General features: G+C 30.1%; 1 protein-coding gene across 1 annotated transcript in view; it reads left to right on the top strand.

Moving 5' to 3' along the window:
• Window positions 1-3,045: 3,045 nt before the first annotated feature.
• Window positions 3,046-20,475, top strand: part of LOC147065700 (uncharacterized) — a 37,421-nt gene continuing 19,991 nt past the window's right edge. Inside the window, exon 1 of the mRNA XM_085956905.1 lies at window positions 3,046-3,163. The gene's annotated coding sequence lies outside the window, so the exon portion shown is untranslated. The remainder of the gene's footprint in view (window positions 3,164-20,475) is intronic.

Raw genomic sequence — 20,475 nt, forward strand, 5'->3', positions numbered from 1 at the left:
AATGAGCTGAATATTTGTGACATAAACTCATATATTTTGTAAATAATAGATATTTATTCAAACGTATCTAACTCTGTTTTAGTTATTTGTTATTATATCTAATTAAAATTATACTTAATTAATTAATATACGTGTTTCGTAAACCGGTATGTCAAAGATGGTGTTTGTTTTAAACGAGAATATTGTGAAAAGTTATGTGCAAAAAAATCGGCCATTTTGGATCATCTGTCAAATCGATAGTTTTTTTTTTATTTTTCTCGATTATCGTCAAAGATTACCGACAATCACCGAAGACGCTTCGTTCCATAAATACGCCAAGCGCGTAGGCCGTATTTTGCGGCTGTCGGGTACCGTCTGGCTGATGGCAAGTGAGAATAACATTTTGAAATTTTCATCTTGTGTTTTTATTTTATAATCAGCAACTTGCGTACGAATATTTTCTTCTGGTGCTACTTTACGAGTCGGGCGCTCTCCACAAATAGCCGAGTGGAGTAGACTTTATTTTCGATTTCAACGGGCGGAGCTTTTAAAGTTATAATATTCATTATTATAATATAACGATTAATGCTTTAAAAAGTTTAATAAATTATTCAAGAATTTAAGTTCAAAATAGGTTATAGTATTATTAAATAATTTCGATGGAGAAAAATAGATACACGCAGTATTTATTTTACTTTTTAAATTAAAACATACCTTATCCTGAAAACGTTTTCTCAATTCTAAAATGCTACATATAAATGCCAATGTTGTATGCGTATGTTTTGCATATATGGGTGGTTCACAATAATAATTATGGATCAAGTCCATCAAAATAAATCCTCAGATATTTGGACCTAAAGTTAAAACTCCTTTTGTAGAATTCAGGAATGTTTTCACTGTATATTCTTACCATGTTTTGATAGTACCTACGTACATGGATCAATTTTAATAAATACCTAGTCGAAACATAAAGTAAGTAGATTCAGGCTTTATTAATATTAGAAAATTAATATTAGCAAATACCTCTTTATACTGCTGAAGGAACTGTCAAAATGGACATGATTGACATTCAGTTGTATGTCTTATCCGGTATTGATAAGACATAAAACTGTATTGTCATTTATGTGGAAAATTGAAGAGCTACGATTGTGATATTAACACACAAGATAGAAATCTGTTTTATCTTCTAGCCACTGAAACAAAAACAACGAATTTTATGAAAATTGCACTTAATCCATAATTATTGTGAGACATATATAACTACTTGTGACTGACACAAGTGGCTTCCATAAAGCTATATGAGGCTACTATTTGCAAAAACATAATTCGCGGGAAAATGAAATAAACTGTTTTACAGATTATTAAAAGACTAATTTGTTTATGTCTTAGTTTATTTGTAGTGTAGTACATTTAAAATAGAAAACAAAAGGAAACTTCTTCAATTCAATAAAAGAATCTATTATTTGCATTTAATGTTTGTATCACGCTCCGTTTGAAAGCGAATGTTGGATTGAGCCGTTTCTGCAACTTAACAATTTTAATTAATCGCCTATACAAGTATGACACCAATGATATACCATTAAAATGTTAGTCACATGACCCAAAAGCTTAATTTCTATTTGCAAACGTAAAATTAGCCGTATTTGAAACTATGTTTGTGGAATAAGCCACATTTGGAAGTTTCGCGTTACCTAAATTATCGACCTACCAACTTTTGGCAACAATCCTACGATTATCATTAAAATATTTATTGTCTCTAATTTGAAGGAGATTTATAATTATTAAATATATTTAAAAAAAATCTAAATATTGTCACATTAAGTGAAAAATGATTTCTTTTATTGTGTTAACTGTCAATTCGTGGTAGAATTGCATCGTATTATTGATTACTTTAATAAAACGCAATTTTTTTAGTACTTATTCCAATTTTATTATACTACACTTATTATTCAGTTAAAAATATCCCTCTGAGGCGGACGAAACTGGTCCAGATTTATTTAATAATAAAAGTGGAGTAAGTACTAAAAAATGCGTTTTATTAAATTAATCAATAATAAAAAATATTTTTTTGAATTGTCAGTATTTATTGTTGTGAACAGATGTGTGTTGGTAGACTGTTGCATAGTATTCCTTTCGTAAAAACAAACACTTATTAATACAACCTCCACACCGTCGAGGCCCATATTCATCATAGTAGGTAGTTAAATTTATAAAAACTTTATTTGCTATTAAGAAAAGCTAAATTAAAAATATATAAATCCTACTTAACCATAAGGGTGATAATATAAATCTCCAATGATAACTACTAAAATTTCTTTTATTCAATGAATAATTCACAAGATTTAAGGATGTACTATTCTAATTATTGAACATACATAATTCTGACGCACCACAGCAATGCACAGGGTGCGATACCCAAAAGACGCAGGTTCGATCCTGCCGGGCGTCTTATTTTTTTCGAAAAAAGATTTTTTCTATTGGCTATATTTTTTAATTTAGTTTTAGTTTTATTTTAGTTTTCAGATTTATAAATGTAAAATTTGTTTGTTTTTACTAATTAATCTATACAACAAAAACATAGAGAAGTGCTTGAAAATGGCCTGAAGTTTGTTAGTAAAAATCTTTGATCGATACTAATGTGGAATCCAAGACCGCCCCTGGTCCATTTCCCGGCGTATGGACGGAGGGCTTTGGGCGGGCGGGGAGTCGATCCAGGCAGCGATGGTCTCCACGCCGCCGTGCCCAGTCTCCGCCGGTCCAATCCGACTCGTCCGGATATCGATATTGACCAGTACCGTACACATTATATAAACCGATCGACCGAACGGCGTGCTCCTTACTTGCTACTAAAAAAACAAACACCTTACAATGAGATCCCGGAACCGCATTTCCGGACACGAGAACAACTAACACAAAACGCCTTAAAATATAAAAAAAAAAAACTAATAACACGAGAGATAATTATTTTAAAATGACATTAAAACTAACCAACCATCTATGATTTTTAATACATTATATTTTGTATAAGTTATAATAAAAATCAATATATTAAAAATAATAATATATAGTGTAGTTTCTTGTTAAATAATCCTTCGAACGTTATAAGTATACAATTCTAGGTACTTTATACCTAAGAAAACTTTCAAGAAACTTTGCACGTGAGGATATCAGTTTAGTGATTAAGGTAAGCTATACATATATAAATGAACTATTAAGAATTATTATTTTAATAATTTATCATTCAACTGTTTATGATAGTTATCACATTTTCTCTTGTGTTACCAGTTGTTTTTACCTTATCACAAGACATGTCAAATACATTTGTTTTGCTAGAGCGTGGCAACACAGTACCGATTTAGATTTCGACTATTTATAATTATGTTATTACCCATTATTTGTTTATTATAGATTTATAATTTATATATTATTTCAACCATAGTTTTGTTGTATTCTAAAAACAACCATATTATTTGATACCTAATTTTGCAGACATATTGTATAAAGCGCGCCAAAATTAATAAAAATATTAAGCTTAGAATATTGTTACTAGTTTTCGATATAGCATTTCCAAGATGTTAATAACACTATTCAAAAAAATATTATAATTTAATTTAATTTTAAATATACTTATGCCAAAATAAATGTAATACAAAAATAATAATTCTTATTTATATACAATGTTTTTTTTATATAAAACTTAAAATGCTTTCCATTCGATGTTTATTTATTAAATTCACATTGAAATCTCTAAAAGTAGATAGGTATTAAAATTTTATTTTTAGCTTGCCTATTAAAAAAATATGTATGGAGAATAATGATAATAATTTTGCATTTATTCAAATTATTTTGCTTTTATTTAAAAATGCTATCCGTTTCAGCTATTTATGCGTATTATTATTATCATATAAACAGTAGGTATATAAATAGTGATTTAGAAAAAAATATCGCGTTTGTCTAAATGCAGACCATTTTCATAAGGATTTTAATTATATTTATATATATATAATATAAAACACGATAACAACAAATAAATCAACAGACAAAAATATATAACATGTCAATTTGAAAGATTTTTTTAAAATAAAACGCTATTATATGAATAGTATTTGATGCATTACATTTGAAACAAAATTGTCCACTCAATTATTTCCATTAATATAATATAATCAATGATTATCTCAATATCATAGACTTATTGTCCACAAACGCATATTGAAATATAAATAATAGCTCGTTTTTTGTTGATAATAATTGTGAAAGTTAAGAAACTTAACTCAGAAATGGACAGAGATATTTTCAAGATACATTAAAACCGAAAAAACAATATACACGAATACACTTCTAAAACTTTAACCTTTCTTTAATCTTTTAATGCTTGGATTTTTACACCAGACTAAAGCTATTGTGACCATTAAAACACTTTTAAAATAGTATTTTTAATGACAGAAGAAGAAGCGTTCTGCGGATGGATTAATGGTGTCTACTTATAGGATTGTATCGCATAGATAAAAGCTCGGAAATTATTTTATTATAAGTAAAGTCACTTTTCGTTTTCTTTAAAATTGAGGGAAGTAATAATAATATTGTGATTTTTTTTTTTTGATATTGTTGACGGCAAAAATATTCGTCCTACAATCGTCTTTGAAAATACACAGAGAAAACAGGTGGCCGTTTTTTTTATCATACGTCAGTATAATGAACTGTATTTAACAATTTGACCATGCTTGTACATTGTGGTTTAAAAATATTGTACAACAAAATAGTTAATAACAATGCTCTCTTGTATTTAACTTATATTTATACAATCTTATTTAGAATAATAATTGGAGGACAACCAAATTATTGTGTCAGTCAGTCCTCGGCTGTTCTTCTTCAATTATTCATCAGAAACATTTCCTTAACATCCTCCCCCAGATTATCTTAACGACTAAACCTTGGTGTACCACTATAACTTTTCCACTTACGGTTTCCATACAGTTAATAATAGTTATTTATAATTATCGTCATTCATATTTTTGTTCCTCATTCATTAAATGATCCGCCCATCTCAGTCGGTGTGTATTAAATGTATTTTATGGAGAGTCGAGGATCCTTGTACAGTTTTGTTTATTCTAAAATATGTATAGAATTCGCACAATTTCCGTTTAAATTTTTATTAGATAAAGATTTAATTTTAGTTATTATTCAATCAGTTTTGTTTTGACTATTATAATAAGTAATGCATTTGCAATCTTGTCATTTGATTGACAAATACGCATTTGAAATGTTATTATTATGATTTGAATTTAATAGTTTTATAAAATTAGAAACTAGCTTTGATTGAAAACTCATATTTTTAATAATATAATAAAGTAATAAGTAGGTCATTCATTACATTATTTAATCAAAATATAAAAAAAAACTGAACTGTCATTGCAAATATAAAACTTGGAGAAGTTTCGAAGTTTATTAGAAAAATCCTAGAACATATTATTTTCTTAGATCAAGGGATTCGATCATACTTACTCTTTGGACGGTTCTTTAATCAATTAAGCCCCGAATTCAGTAATCAAGTTTTTTTTTCAGAAGATACAACATTAATACGGGACTAATTTGTAATGTGTCTATGGTCGTAATAACCGATAGTCTTTACATCGATTCTGTTATATCAGATTGTCTCGCTCGGCTCATATCCCATTATTTTTTGTTACCCGTTTCAACTATTAAACCTTTTTTTTTGCAGTGTGTTGCATTCATTTATACAGCCAATTTATTATTACAGAAAAATACGTCATACTAAATTAAAATTCGCCTTTATAGCATAACTATAAGTAACAGTGGCGAGCGGTGGGTTTTGCTTGTAGGGATATTATCTGAAAGAGACATAAGTAATATACATACACTTTATTACATCAGTGCTTCACGAAGTCATGGTTCGCAGGGGTATTGGAGTTTTGCAGATGGCCACGAAATGTCTCCATAGAACTAGAAATATTTATTTATGAATATTTTTTACAATTATATTATATATATATATTATATTTAAGCTCAAGAATAATTAATCGAGAGGATATCAGACAGTTCATACAGTTCATATTTATATTAAAACATGCAACCACGTCATTATTATTAAATCATTTTTGTGGACTTCACGCGCACCTATCGTATATTTTTCGTATTTTATTTTGATTGTTGAGGGGGTCAAGATGTTTTTTAAGTTTGGGAAGCACTGTAACTACATACTTATAATATTTTTACGGTTTTATATTCTATAAAAAGGTCGCTAGTAGTCAACCATAAACAACAAACATTAAGAACCCAATAGTTAGAGCAATATATTATAATATATATTTTTTAAAGTATAGTTAAGTTAAATTTATTATAAAATTGTGCAATAATATAAGTAATCGTATTATATTGTAATTTATTTAATATTTCTGGAGATGCTTCGCATTTAAAGTATCTATTAACCGTACGTCACTGATAAATAGATGCACAATGGTTTAAAACTGTGTATAATGTACGATAAAAAAACTTCATACAAACGCAAACAATAATATCAATTATTATAAATCCAATCAACAAACAAACACCACAAAAAAAATATACCACAAGCACCAATTAAAATTAAATACACGGAAATAAAAATACAAAATAACACTACTAATTATGTACAAAAACCAAGCGAGCCGAATAATTTGCGCTGAATGTGTTTATTCAAACAAAATCTCCATTAATTTAATTATGCAGTTACATAAAGTATGTCAAACGAGTTTGAATATGCTTGGAAGCTTCTATAAATAATCTCTCTATACACAACTACAATAGACTTCACAAAAAAGTCTTTGGAAATGCGCCAATATTTCCGGGCCTAGTGATCGGACCGGCCGCAAGTATTTACACAACTTTCTAGCCTGGAACTATAAAAAATCTCCCGATGAAATTCCCGTATTTTTAGTGGGGAATTGTGACATTGAATTCGATGAAATTGGGACACAATGACGGATAGCGTAACCCAATTAATGAAGTTTTACGTATTTTTCAATGCTAGAGCCCTTTCGTAAACACATTTGATAAATGTAAATAATATTGACATGTTTGTTTTGAAATAGATTATATTATGCAGAAAATATTTTTAGATTAATAATTCATATTATTAATCTAAAAATATTTGGATGAATTTTCTCTTCTTGGTCGTACACTCATGGCTGAGGATTGTGGCCACTTTTTAATTTTGGCATCCTTTGAGCGACCAAGACTTTCCATCCTTCTCGATCGACCGCTTCTCTCAGGGCAGACCTAGTCAGTTCTTTTACTTGGGTTGCTCCAGCGCGCAGGCGCTCTTCCTCTGTTTTTCCTTCCCTGGAGGCCATCCAAAACCACCAGTATCTCCAGGTTGTCTAGTCCACGCTAGAAAATAATATGTCAAAAAAACTGCAGAATGCTTCTTATACATACTGTCGAGAGCCGTTCCTTTATCTGCAGTCTCTGGATGGTTGACAGGTTCGTCCTGTGTTCCGTCCAAGAAATACGAAGCATTTGGCACCAACACCACATCATAAAGGCATCGATTGCCTTCCGCTCCCTTCCCTTCAGGGTACATGACTCGACTTCGTATAAAAATATAGAGAACACTAATGTTTGTATATGCATCATTTTTTTGACAATATAATGAATCGATAAAATTTAAAGGGATGTTTTATAATTTATGTAATATTAATAATTTTAATGCTGACAATTGAATAGATACAAGTGCACCAGTAATCAAGTTGAGTAAATCGACTTCAAAATTATATAAGTATGCGATTTTGTAAATGTGTCTTATAATTAATTATGTTTGATTTCATTTCCACAATAATATGAACATCTCTTTATCTTGGAAGAAAGGCAAGTACAATCAAAACATTAAAAGTGTATACGTTGGTATGAAAAGATTAATTCAATTTTATACACCACGTCTTTTTTTACAAATTATAAGTTCAAGACGTTCACAACTTTATATGGGGGACGACGAAGAAATATATAATAGTATTTGCAATGTTTATATAAAAACGAGAAACATAAAAAAGTACACTGAATGAGCTGAGTGGACCCTATTTTAAGAATTTATAATACAACGTCCACCTCCCCCAATCAGCCACTCCCAACCCAAACCTCCATTCAACCCTATATAAGTGGAATATATATCCGAAGCGATTTGGTTGAACACGATTTAAATGATGTTCGATCCTCAGTATTATACCGTCATTTGGTTCTCTACAGAGTGGAAGTTGTATTAACAGATATTTGTTTTTACAAGAAATGGATGTTAGCAACGCTCTCAACCTATTGGGTCCATATTCTGGATGCAAACACACATTAAAAAACAACATGTGTTATTTTTTTTTTGCCAGACTCGGTATTCGAACCCGAAATCCATGACGATGTAGGACGACACAGTTACTGCCTTTCCAATTGACATTGCCAACGGCATATTAGTTCTGCATCTGATGCTTTTCCTGCTATCAGGCATACACCTGTCAATACTACAAAGCGTGGCAGATTTATCATTTAAAGCGAGTATAAGTCGAAAACCACCCACGGTGGCCGCGCGGCTTAATCGTTGGACTATGAAGCCGTGGGTCCCAGGTTCGAATCCTGGGTCTGGCAAGCACACAATATATTGTTTTTCAATTTGTGTGTGCCAGGGTATGGACCCAATAGGTTGAGCAAGTGGCTGACATCCATTTCTCGTAAAAAAACAAAATCTGTCAATACAAACATCCACTCTGTGGAGGCCCATATGATCCTATCAGACATGGTCGGAAAAAAATGTCGAAAAAATACGTAGTCAAATATAGAAAACTGCAGGGATTCCCAACACCGTGCCCCGCCACTATTCAACCATGACAGAATTTTTTAAATTTCAATTTTATTAATTACAATAAATTTGCCTTAAAAAGAATAGGTGGCGCCCGCCGCCCTACCGATATTTTAAAATGTGCTCTAGGTTAAAAACAGATTGGGAACCACTAAGGTTTATAATACATACAGTATCTAATTAAAATTATATAATAGTCCAATGTTGGAAATAATATGGGTATATTATTAAATTACATTTTTATATTATAACGCAATTACTTACATGTTTGAATCGTGCTTTATGCACATAAATATTATTGCATGCATGCAGTAATGTGAGAATAGTACCTAACTATTTTTTATACTTGTTTTATTAAGCACTTAAATAAATGTCAATCACAATAAATATAGATTATGAATTAATTATTGAGAAACAGATACGGGTGTATTAGTTAATGGTTCATATTTAGTTGTATTTAGATCCGTGCTACATTTGGTTGTAAATATATAATAATCTAATACAACAATTTGAAAGTACCTACTTGTTATTTAATTGAAATATATTATTTGGTTGATTTCCATTTTATGAAATTATAATATCAATATTATTATTAAATCAACAATTTTGGTTGTTTAGGTGATAGAAAATAAATAAATTGAGCGCAGAATTTTTAATACCTCGTTACTATACGAAAGAATTTGTAAAAAATAACATTTTAATGTATTTTCAATTATTGCTAATGCCTTGGGCAGTGTTTACAGTATATTGGTAAATGCGCATCTGTTCTTTTTTACATAAACCGTGATTAATTTTGTTTATTTCAAACATTATTTTCGTTTGTTAAAATCTCTCGCATGTCCGATTCTAAATGAATGTATTGTATGCTTAAAATTACATGTCAAAATATTTATTACAGGCCGTGTTTTATTTTCGGCAACGGGCGTGTGAATTGTTTGAAATAAAAATGGCCACGCTGATGTGGGTTAATGCATCGGTGGACGTAATTGCGGGGTGAGGGAGCAGGGTGCATTTTGTAATTTGATATTAAAACTTTGGCAATAAAGTGTCGGCTGCAGTATAGTGCAGCGTCGCTTCACATAGTGAAATGCAACAGTTTTTGTTTCAGGTTTATCCATAGATTAAAATATACAAATCAGTGCAAAGTTTTTATAAAAACATATTATTATATTACCAATATCGTATACCGCATGTTTCTTATGGCGATATAATTAATATTCTATTCTAAAATTGCCATATACAAGAAATCAAGAAATAGTGTATTTTCCATTAAAAAGTGTTTAATATCAATATTCAAATTTCGAACGAAAACTAAATAAATTAATAAGCAACAAATTTCATTTACATTATATTGTCGGTTGTTTTTATATATTAGTTTGTGTAATCTGATCATATTATTAATTATTAAGCAGAATGAAGATTGTCATTGGAAAATATATAATATTAAATAATTTATTTATGACATGATCTATATATTACCTACATACATATATTACATACATAATACCTAATAATATGTATAATGAAATAATCATAAATAATCAAATGTCATATTAATATTTTTTTTATAATTTAAATGCAGTTAAAAGGGTAAATGACAATTTTGAACTGATTATTAGGCCTCTACTAAGTAGACGTCGGGGTCACCATTATGGGATTGGTTGTAGGTAAGTAACTAGTGAAACACGTGAGGGTACTTTTGATATCAGTTTATAATTTGATTGTATAATAATGTTAATTTCGACTCGTGTGCGTGACTGTTATGCACCTATATTGCGTCCCGAGGTCTATGACGGACTGAGTTCAAGCGGGACGCTACAGTTATATTAAAGGCTGTATTTAATGAGTTGAATGCTTGTTAACCATTCTCCCAACCCAATATATAGGGACTCTCTCACAATCGAACACAAATATAAAAAAAAAACAACATATTAGATTTTTGCCGGTTGTAGGATTCGAACCCAAGGCTCACGACTTCAAAAGCCGATACTTTGCCACTACCCCACTGTAGGTTTTAAAATACAATAAAATATGTTGTTTCTTTAACTTGTAGTAAATTTACTAAAATAGAGAATAGTCTTTCTCATCTAAGTTTGGCATAAGTAGTTATAATATAAGTCAAACTAGAAATTATACATACTTCAGTGCTCGCCATTCATAACCAAAGTTATAAAAAGCTATTCCTGAACGTATCTTATTTGTTACGCCATGTTATATGCTTGAAATGGTGTTGAGACATGTGTAATTGAGGGAACGCATGTGTCCCATATTACATATGCTAGAATAACGCAATTATTCCAAGTATAATTTTTCAGAACATTTCTTTTGGTAATTCTATTATTGGTACAGCTCGAATAAATTTATAAGAATATTTTCTGCTAGATATTGTTGTGAGGGGTAAAAAAACAAAGAATATATTATAAAATAAATTTCATGGTAAAATTTAAACCTTATGGAACCGTGAGCCTTAGATTGCCAACCGCTGCCAGAGTGCACATTTGATGCAGCTGTCTCGGGAGCGTCGCGGCGTCTAAATATACCGGAGTGAGTATCAACCGACGTCGCACAAATTAAACGAGATATTATTTTCGTCAACAAAAACAAAAGCCGAGCCTCCTCCCAATGATGCATGCATCACGGCCTTCTGTTATTCTGTGATGCTACGTAGCGACACTATTGTTTTTCTTTCATTTGACTAACATTTAATACGTGCGTCACTTGTGGAGAGTTATTTGTTGCATCTAAAGCGCGCATCAAATTGAGGTGCATGTCATGGTGCATGTCGTCTACTGTCACACTGTCGCGGCAACAAATTTAGTCTATGGTTTCATCATTTTGCAGAATATCAGTCTGATAACATTTTAAACACCAAGAACAACGACATTACCCACTTTTTCAACGTAGCGGCAGCTCACTGTGACGTCACTCGATAGTCCGCGACATGCACCTCAATTTGGTTCGCGCTTTATTTGTTGCATCTAAACGTCTATTATCATCAGGCAATAAGTCCTTTATCCAAATAATTATATACAACATAATATAATTGTACATATTTATAATACATTATTTTGTATGCATATCTACTATCAGGTATATTTTCCCACAGAAATTTGTGTCGAACGGGAATATACAACCTGTGATACAACCTATATTTTCCAAAGTAGTCATCCACATAATATGTCATGCTACAAAACTTTGAACACACCCTTTCCATTTAAACTTCATTTTTAGTATCATTCATCTAAAACCCTGAATACATTAGTACTATTTTGCACCCTTAAAACGAATAATATTAACTCTATAATATTAGGATGTAAATAATTCTAAAGTTTTAAACTTAATGATAGTAATATTTCTGCAAATACATTAATAATCAGAACTAATTTTGCTCACTTAAACAAATATTGCCAATATTATTTAAACATATTATAGGTTTTTAAGAAATTAATTAATATATACAGTACTTCAGCCACATCATGAGAGGACACTTGTATATTATAATTCTCCAACTAGTTATCAAAGGAAAAATCAATGATAAACGTAGAAGGGATAATAACGAAGAATTACGCGGCTTAAGAACATCAAATATTGGTATTATTGCTAACCGTTTCAGGTAGCATATGATTGAGCAAAGTAGCTTTGAATCTATTCACAAGTATAATACTATTCCACGTAGCTATACTTGTATACATAGTGGTGACAGAAACAATTAAATTCAAATGTATTGATGAAACAATTGAAAAGTGCTTATTAAAACTCCTGCGGTTATAATATTTACAATCAAAAAGATGAACTTAGTTTTAATAATCATCGAAAAAAAGCTCATTTCATTCTTGTTAATATCTAAGTGACGTCCGTCACTCGGGGAACTTTCCACCCATCCGCGTCACTGGTTAATAATATTTAATAAGGTTTGTTGCGCAACCGAGTAAGTTTCACCAAACTAATACGGCGTATGAAACCCCGTCTCTTCCAGGACAAACTATAACTGTCTCCATGCAACGCGTGGTTTTCTATTTGTTAGATGAGTTGGGAAAAGTTTAACTTTACCGACGTCTGCTTAGACATGTTGTATGCATTAGCTAGCGCCTCACTCGGCGTCGCGACGGATGCCCACTCAGCGAGTTGAAAAGCCTATCTTCTTTGAAAAACAGCCTTCGATCTCGGCAGAGCAACCTTACACGTCATTTATAGAATACATATTTTGTTATTTTTACCGACGTCTTCACTACGATTTATCTTCTTTAAGCGGGGGTATATTGTTCAGGCCTCCCTTCTAATTATATTTCTTCCTCCTAATCCTTACGTCCTTCCCAATACTCGGACACGGTTTAGTTTTTTGACATTCTCACAAATATCTAAACGACTCAGTTTTAGTCTATGTCACTCAAATTTGAGGCATTATAATGTTATATGTACAGTGTCCTCGTACATCGCATTTATCGTAGAGGTGTAAATTGCTTTTCCAAATATATAATTAATTTTTCTTTTTATTATTGTGTCATTCTTGAACGGAGATCATCTGCTACCCGGGACAGTTTGATAGAGATACACTGATGTTCTTAAGCCATGAAATCGGTGTCGTTCTGAACTACTTTCACCGTTGATCTTTCTTTTAATTATAAGTAAGGGAACGCTATACTTTTCGCCTCTCATAATGCGGCCGAGATATTGTCGTTTTCTGGTTTTGATACTACACAAAACTTATCAGTTCTTACCCGTTCGATTGAGAACGTCAAAATTTGTCATCCGGTCAGTCCAAGAAATTTTGAGGATGCTTCTATATAACCACATCTCGATAGAATCAAGTTTCCATGAGTTCAACTATCATTATTATGACGTATAGTTACTTATTTTTGGTCACCAGTAAACGAATGTTTGTCAATTCCCGCCTGCCCATTGAGAGCAACCCGTTAAAAATATTATAGATCACCTAAAATGTATCATATATTATGCCATTTATCGAAATACTGGAAGTATTTTTGAAAATATAAACATCTTCTCTGCAATCGAGACATAAGTACTCGAGGAAGAGTGATCGAATGCCATTTTGTATTGGTACTCGTTTAGGGAGTCGAAACATGGACCTGAAAGGAACATAACATCAGAAAAAATAAGGCTTTCTAAATGTGGCTGTATCGGTGTCCGACGAGTATTTCTTGGACTATATGATTTGAGTTATCCCATCTCCACCCGCCATATATATACAGCCGCTGCTTAAAGAAAGAGTTTTAGAAAATAAAAAGACTCTTGACATGCTCTGCTTTCTCCGTCATATTAACAATGGGGAGGATAAAAGACGACCCAATAAACTAAAAGAAGCTACAATCCAGCGCAGAAATGCGACAAACTTCAGCCATATCTAATTATTTAGAAGAATGATTTATTTCGTTTCATAATGTAGAGAAAGGTAAAGGGTAGCAGAGACGCAATCACAAGAATATTCTCTTGGTTATATAATCTCCGTAAGTAGCTCAATATCCAAGGTGTTAATTAATTGACACCAATGGTCCAAGATATGGAGATATTATACTGAAATTAAGTGGTTAACCTTCAACGAAGAAAAATAATTTCACATTTAAATACCAATCGGTATTATTAATATATATTTTTTATCTGACATGTCTCATAAAAAGATTGTGATAAATTTAAAAGGATGAAAGTATAAGGCATATGATAATTTAATATATGAGATGTTAATGTCAGATCTATTTAAAAAAATGCCTAACCACAAATATTTATATGTTCTCCAAGTGTTCAATATTTTAATTTAATTTCCAGGAAAGGTATCAGATATCGTGTTTCAAATTGAAAATTATACGTACACGGTATCGAGTATATTATTATAAATAATAATTACATGATAAAAAGAACTCATATAAACTTGACAATTCTATGTATTAATAAATATAGAATACTGAAATGTCATTTTGACATTTCATATTGATTTCCGTAGTAACGCACGTATATATTAATAATTTAGTTGCTCCTATCCCTTTGCAACGATTTTTTTCCGAAATAACTTTCCATACAAAACAGAATTAACTGAAAATGAATTCAATTCCGTTTAAAGATGCCTAAAAGTATTAAAAGAATGCATTGTTCATAATATTTGTACATATATTCTAAAAGTTTTAAAGGTCTAGCTAGTCGGAAAATTAGTTAAAAATCAAAGCAAGATTGGACAAACAAGAAAAAAATTATACTGGACACACAAGAAAAAATCTGTACCGGACAAACAAGAATACGAGCTAATAACAACATGGTAAAATACTCATAAATTGCTTTTGTTGACAGTCTGCTAATCATACTTAATTAACTGTCTAGTATAGATGGTAATAATGTGTATAGTAATTATTATAGCATTACATTATTTATATACCATTTTCGTCATCGGATTTTATAGCAAAGATTTCCGTAACGAGACCCTTTTAGATAAAAGCGTCGAACAGCGATAACGTTGGGTTATGTTGAACGAGTATCAAAACATGTTAAATTCCTGAAATTATTTTTCTTATTTTCTTAGAGCTTCGTTTACCATTTTTTAGTTAAATGATAACATTATTGTAATTGAATCGAGTAGTCTAGGAATATAGCAACATTATATAATATATAAAATAATAATTTGTGTACTCGTACATATGATGTATGTCATAGAGAGTTGATTAATTAAACTGAATAATTGACGTAATAAATTATCGTTTTTTAATATAACTTACTTATTATACGAGAAAATACGACAACTATTACAAGAATTGTAAGATATTTAATTCTGATTTATAAAATGACAATTATTTTTCAATGTGAAAACCGACAACAATAAATCTATTATCGTAGTAGTATCGGTTAAAAACGTCATGGCTTCCTGCACTATCAGCAAAATCCAATATTCGAGCCGGTATCCCTGGTCGTAACGATTGACATATTACTCTAAGCAAAGTTTGCTCTTAGCTAATCGGATTCCTTTTGACATTCTTAGAGCAACGTTTACATTCACATACCTACACTACATTTTCACCATAAAACATATCATCTTTTGATAATTGCCTATGCAACGATCCCGAAACGTCGAGTAATAAAGGAAGAAGGACACGCGGTGGAAACCCAAACATCTACTATGATAAAAAAACAACCGTGAAAGTCTCAAACATTATATAACGAATCTATTGAACATATTATTATATAATTCGGAACAGATCAAAAATAAACCTTTCAAATTATTTAAAAAAATATATGTCTGTCTATTGATCGTGAATTAAGCCAACCAATGTACTTTAATAGTTTATTAAATAATCTGTAAGTATATAAAATAACCAATCATACCGTATTTTACTATGACTTTGAGGTTTTTTATTAAATGCGTTATATTATCTAAAACAATAAGTATATAATTATTTATTATATAACAACGATTGTTAAATTAAAGTATCTTGTGTATTATTCAGTGAATGAAAAAGTGAGTAGTTTAATTAAATCTATTATTGGCTCATAAGTTTCATATAGACAGTATTTTTTTAAGAGAACGTTGTACTTAAATTTGAAACATATTGTTGCTCCTGAGATTTCATAATAATATTAAATGGTTATTATGTTAATCCTTGTGTAAAATAAATCATATTATGTTTACATATTATATGAGAAATATGTAAAAAAAACCCACAGCCAGATTTGCGTTTATGTATACGAGTAAATAGAGATTGCAAAACCGGTATTAAATTATTTATCGATACCGAAATACCGGTTTTAAAAAATCCAAAATACGGGTATTAAGAAAGCATATGCATTTATGTTGGTCGAAAATGAATTTAATGTTATTTTTTCATTACTACTGTATTGTATATTAAAATTAGTTTAAAAGTTTTATGCTGCCAAATCGACTTAAACCAACAAAAGTTAAATAATAATACAACAAAATCCCTCAAATACACTACTTATGAAATTCTCGCGATGAATTAACATGTTTCGTAAAATATGTTAGCATAGCAAACATTTCCAGTTAATCTATAACTTACTATTGATCTAACGTTGGTAGTACATCCAACAAACGTTGAATTTGAGAGAGAGTTTCCTGTAAACGAACTTATAGTATTTGTAGAAATTTGCACTTCTAAAATATTAGGATCAATACATATTATTTGTGTCGCTACATTTCAAAATCAGCCAAGTCCACCTTTAGGTATTTTTGACTTTTTTATGAATTACTGAAGAACTACTGCTTTCTAACATTTCTGCATTATCGAAATGTGGAATTTATTAATTTTAAATATTCCATACTCGAAATAATATAAACTTTCACCTTTGTGACTGTGTATTTGAGAAAACAAAAAGCTGTTTTTCTCCTATTCATCTATTATGGACTTGGCTAATTTTGAAATCTAGCGACACATAAAGGTCAACATAATTCATGTAGGTAGATACTTTAGGGTGTCATAAGTAGTGATTTAAATAGATTTTAATGGTGTTTATAATAATAGTTTAATAGTTATTGATAGGTACTTATTTTTTCTATAATATGTTTTGACAAAATCCAGTATTGATACCGGTATTCAATAAGAAATACCAAAATATCGGTATTAATATATTCTTTCGGTATTGCAATATGTATACAAAGTCGAAGTGAAGTGAAGTTACTTATGTATCTTGTTAAAAAAATACAACACGTATCATAAGATTTAGTTTAACCTTGTTCAAAATAGACTATGTTTTGCATTAAATAATTATAAATGTATACCTATGAGAAAGGTTGTATAAAATTTATTTAATTTATAATATAAATAATGAATCTAAGATTACGTCTGTTCAAGGAACTAGGACAAGGACTTCAAACTGTTCAAGTATCATAACATGAATTGTAATTGTTCACATCATAAAATCGATTGTTTATAATGTTTTTGTGGAACATTTGCTGTTTACGGAACCTACATGAGCTTTGTCCTTGAGAAGATTGCAAGTGTAATAAATCCCTATTTAGTGTCCAACCTATTTATTAAGCATCTAGTGACTGTACAGTGTACTCTTGTTTCAGACGTCGTACTAATAATTTATGTTAAATGCCTGACTTTACAATTGTAAATTAATTGAATCCAATAAAGTATTTTAACAAGACAAAATCATTAATTGCTAATGTTGGATAATTATAGTAATCTTTTAAAACCGTGCTGTAACAATACCTACAATACTATAATATGATGAACCTATTATTTAGGACTTGATGTCTAGGTCGCGAGGCGATATTGTATGTCCACCGGATCACCTAAGATGATCGTCGATCTCTTTAATATCAATTAATTATATACTAAGAAATATTTTTAACTAGTAGTTATGCAATTATGTATTGTTCAATTAATGACATGCAGCGTTCCCATCACAATTTACTGTCACCAATGTTTCCATGTTGGATCATTAACTTCCCAGTGTAGCCGTTTTCTAATACTATCTACGTCTTGTAGTTGAAGGAAATCTAATTGTTTTATATCATAAAGCAGTGAACGTTGAGACGTAAAAGAAAGTGAAACGTGCTAACGTCTGATAAACTTTCAAGGATACCGCAAATTTGAAAGGTTGCCAATAAATTAGTTCATGGAAATTATTTGGCATAGTTTTCAAACAGAACAGTATGTACAATCAGATTATGCCAGTAGTATATTGTTACTCGTGTTAGGTGACCAAAGTTGAATGACCTTTTTCTTCATACTAGAATATTAAAAATATTTAAGAAAACCAGTTGTACAGCACACAAACTGAAAATATATATTACTTATTTTATTTAAAGATATATTACATTTTCGTGTAAGTATGGTTGAAATTTATACATATTATCTAGTGCGTAAATTCTGAATGTTGGATCACAAATATAACGTCAGAGTACGCTATTTTACAACGTTTTTCTTAGCTCGTATTCCTATTTGTCCGGTGTTTCTTTGTCCGGTACAAATCTAGCAATCGATTTTTAACTAAATTCCCGACTCGCTAGATATTTGAAACTTTTAGAATGTATCAGAACACGATGCCAATGCATTTTTTTTTAAAATACTTTTAGCCATCTTTAAGTAGAATTGAATTCATTTTCAGTTAATTCTGTTTTGTATGAAAAGTTATTTCGGAAGAAATCCGTAATCCAACCCACTATTATTGGTTGCTGAGGGGGTGGTCCTAGTAACTAAATTATTAATATATACGTGCGTTACTATGAAAATCAAAATGACATTTCAGTATTCTATATTTGTTTGTTTGTTGCAAAATAGCAAAAAAATGATTTGTTAATAATTGCCTTATTTGACCTAAATTACTATTACATAGAATTTATTGTCAAGTTTATATGATTCAACAGAAAATTTAAAAACTTGGTAAATAAAAAGTTCTTTTTATCTTGTAATTATTAATATTTTATATTCAAGACTACATTCTTACATCTTGTTTCGACACCATTATTGGTTGCTAGGGGTCTGGGGTTCTAGCAACTAAATTATTAATATATACGTGCGTTACTATGGAAATCAATATGACATGTCAAGTACAAATTTTTTTGATCGTTTAAGCTAGTCAAGTCAAGTTTATATGGTTCAACAGAAAATTTAAAAACGTATATAAGAAGTTCTTTTTATCTTGTAATAATTATAAATTAATATTAATACTATTGGATCGCTATTTATATGTTCAAAAATTGACCATCGGCAATCGGCATTACTACAAAGTTTAATTTTGTGAACTCGACATAAACTAAGATGTACAACGGATTTGCATTGAAAAATTAGGAAAGTTTATGGTGCTAAATAATAAATTACCAATTTTCTGCCATAATATCGAAATAAATAAATAAAATAATATTTGTAGGTACTAATAGAAAATTATAAATAAAGTTTTCAGTTTTTCATCTAATTAAATTTAATAAATACACTGCTTCTTCAAATTTAATAGAAAAAACAGCTTTTAAAATATTATGTAGATATCTAATTTACATATTTTTAAACATATGAAAGCTCATTTTCTTTTTGACATCGATCAGTTTAAACTTAAACCTACAAATGAATGTCAATAAATTAATACAGAACACTTTTTTGTATTTAATATCTTTTATTATGTTGGAGTTATTTAGTTTCATTAAAAAATATGGTGATTATATTGAGTGAGATACGTTGTTATTGATTGCTTCAAAAACAATCATATAAGTATATTAAACCCAATATAAAAATTCAGAGTATTTAAAACTCGGAATCAATTTGAAATCAAGAAATATGATGAAATTCAGAGATCCCGCAAATTGTAAACCTTGGTTGAGATTCAAGTTACTTCCCAATTATAGTACTTACCATAATGAAACATTATTCCATATTCTTCGGTTTAACTTTGAAAATATATACACGTTTTTCGGAGTATCAACCCATCATCGTAATATAAATACGTGTAAAGCGAGTCCTTAGTATTAATATAACTTTATTTATCTCCGTTAAACTAAATTGCTCAAGTATCACAATGAAAATTTTAATTGAAGTGGTTATAATATTATACTGTAGGTTCGTTTGTTTCTTTAGACTTGATGAAAATTTATGCGATTAAGAAAATGGTGCCGCTGATGTCTTTGTTTATATTTATTATAATAAATCTCTTTATAGCTCGCCTACGAAAATCCGAAGCGATGTAAAATTTTAACGGTTTGT

Source organism: Rhyacophila brunnea, unplaced genomic scaffold (assembly GCF_057557595.1).
Source record: "Rhyacophila brunnea isolate RB1 unplaced genomic scaffold, BYU_Rbru_1.0 scaffold_6, whole genome shotgun sequence".
NCBI lineage: Eukaryota > Metazoa > Arthropoda > Insecta > Trichoptera > Rhyacophilidae > Rhyacophila > Rhyacophila brunnea.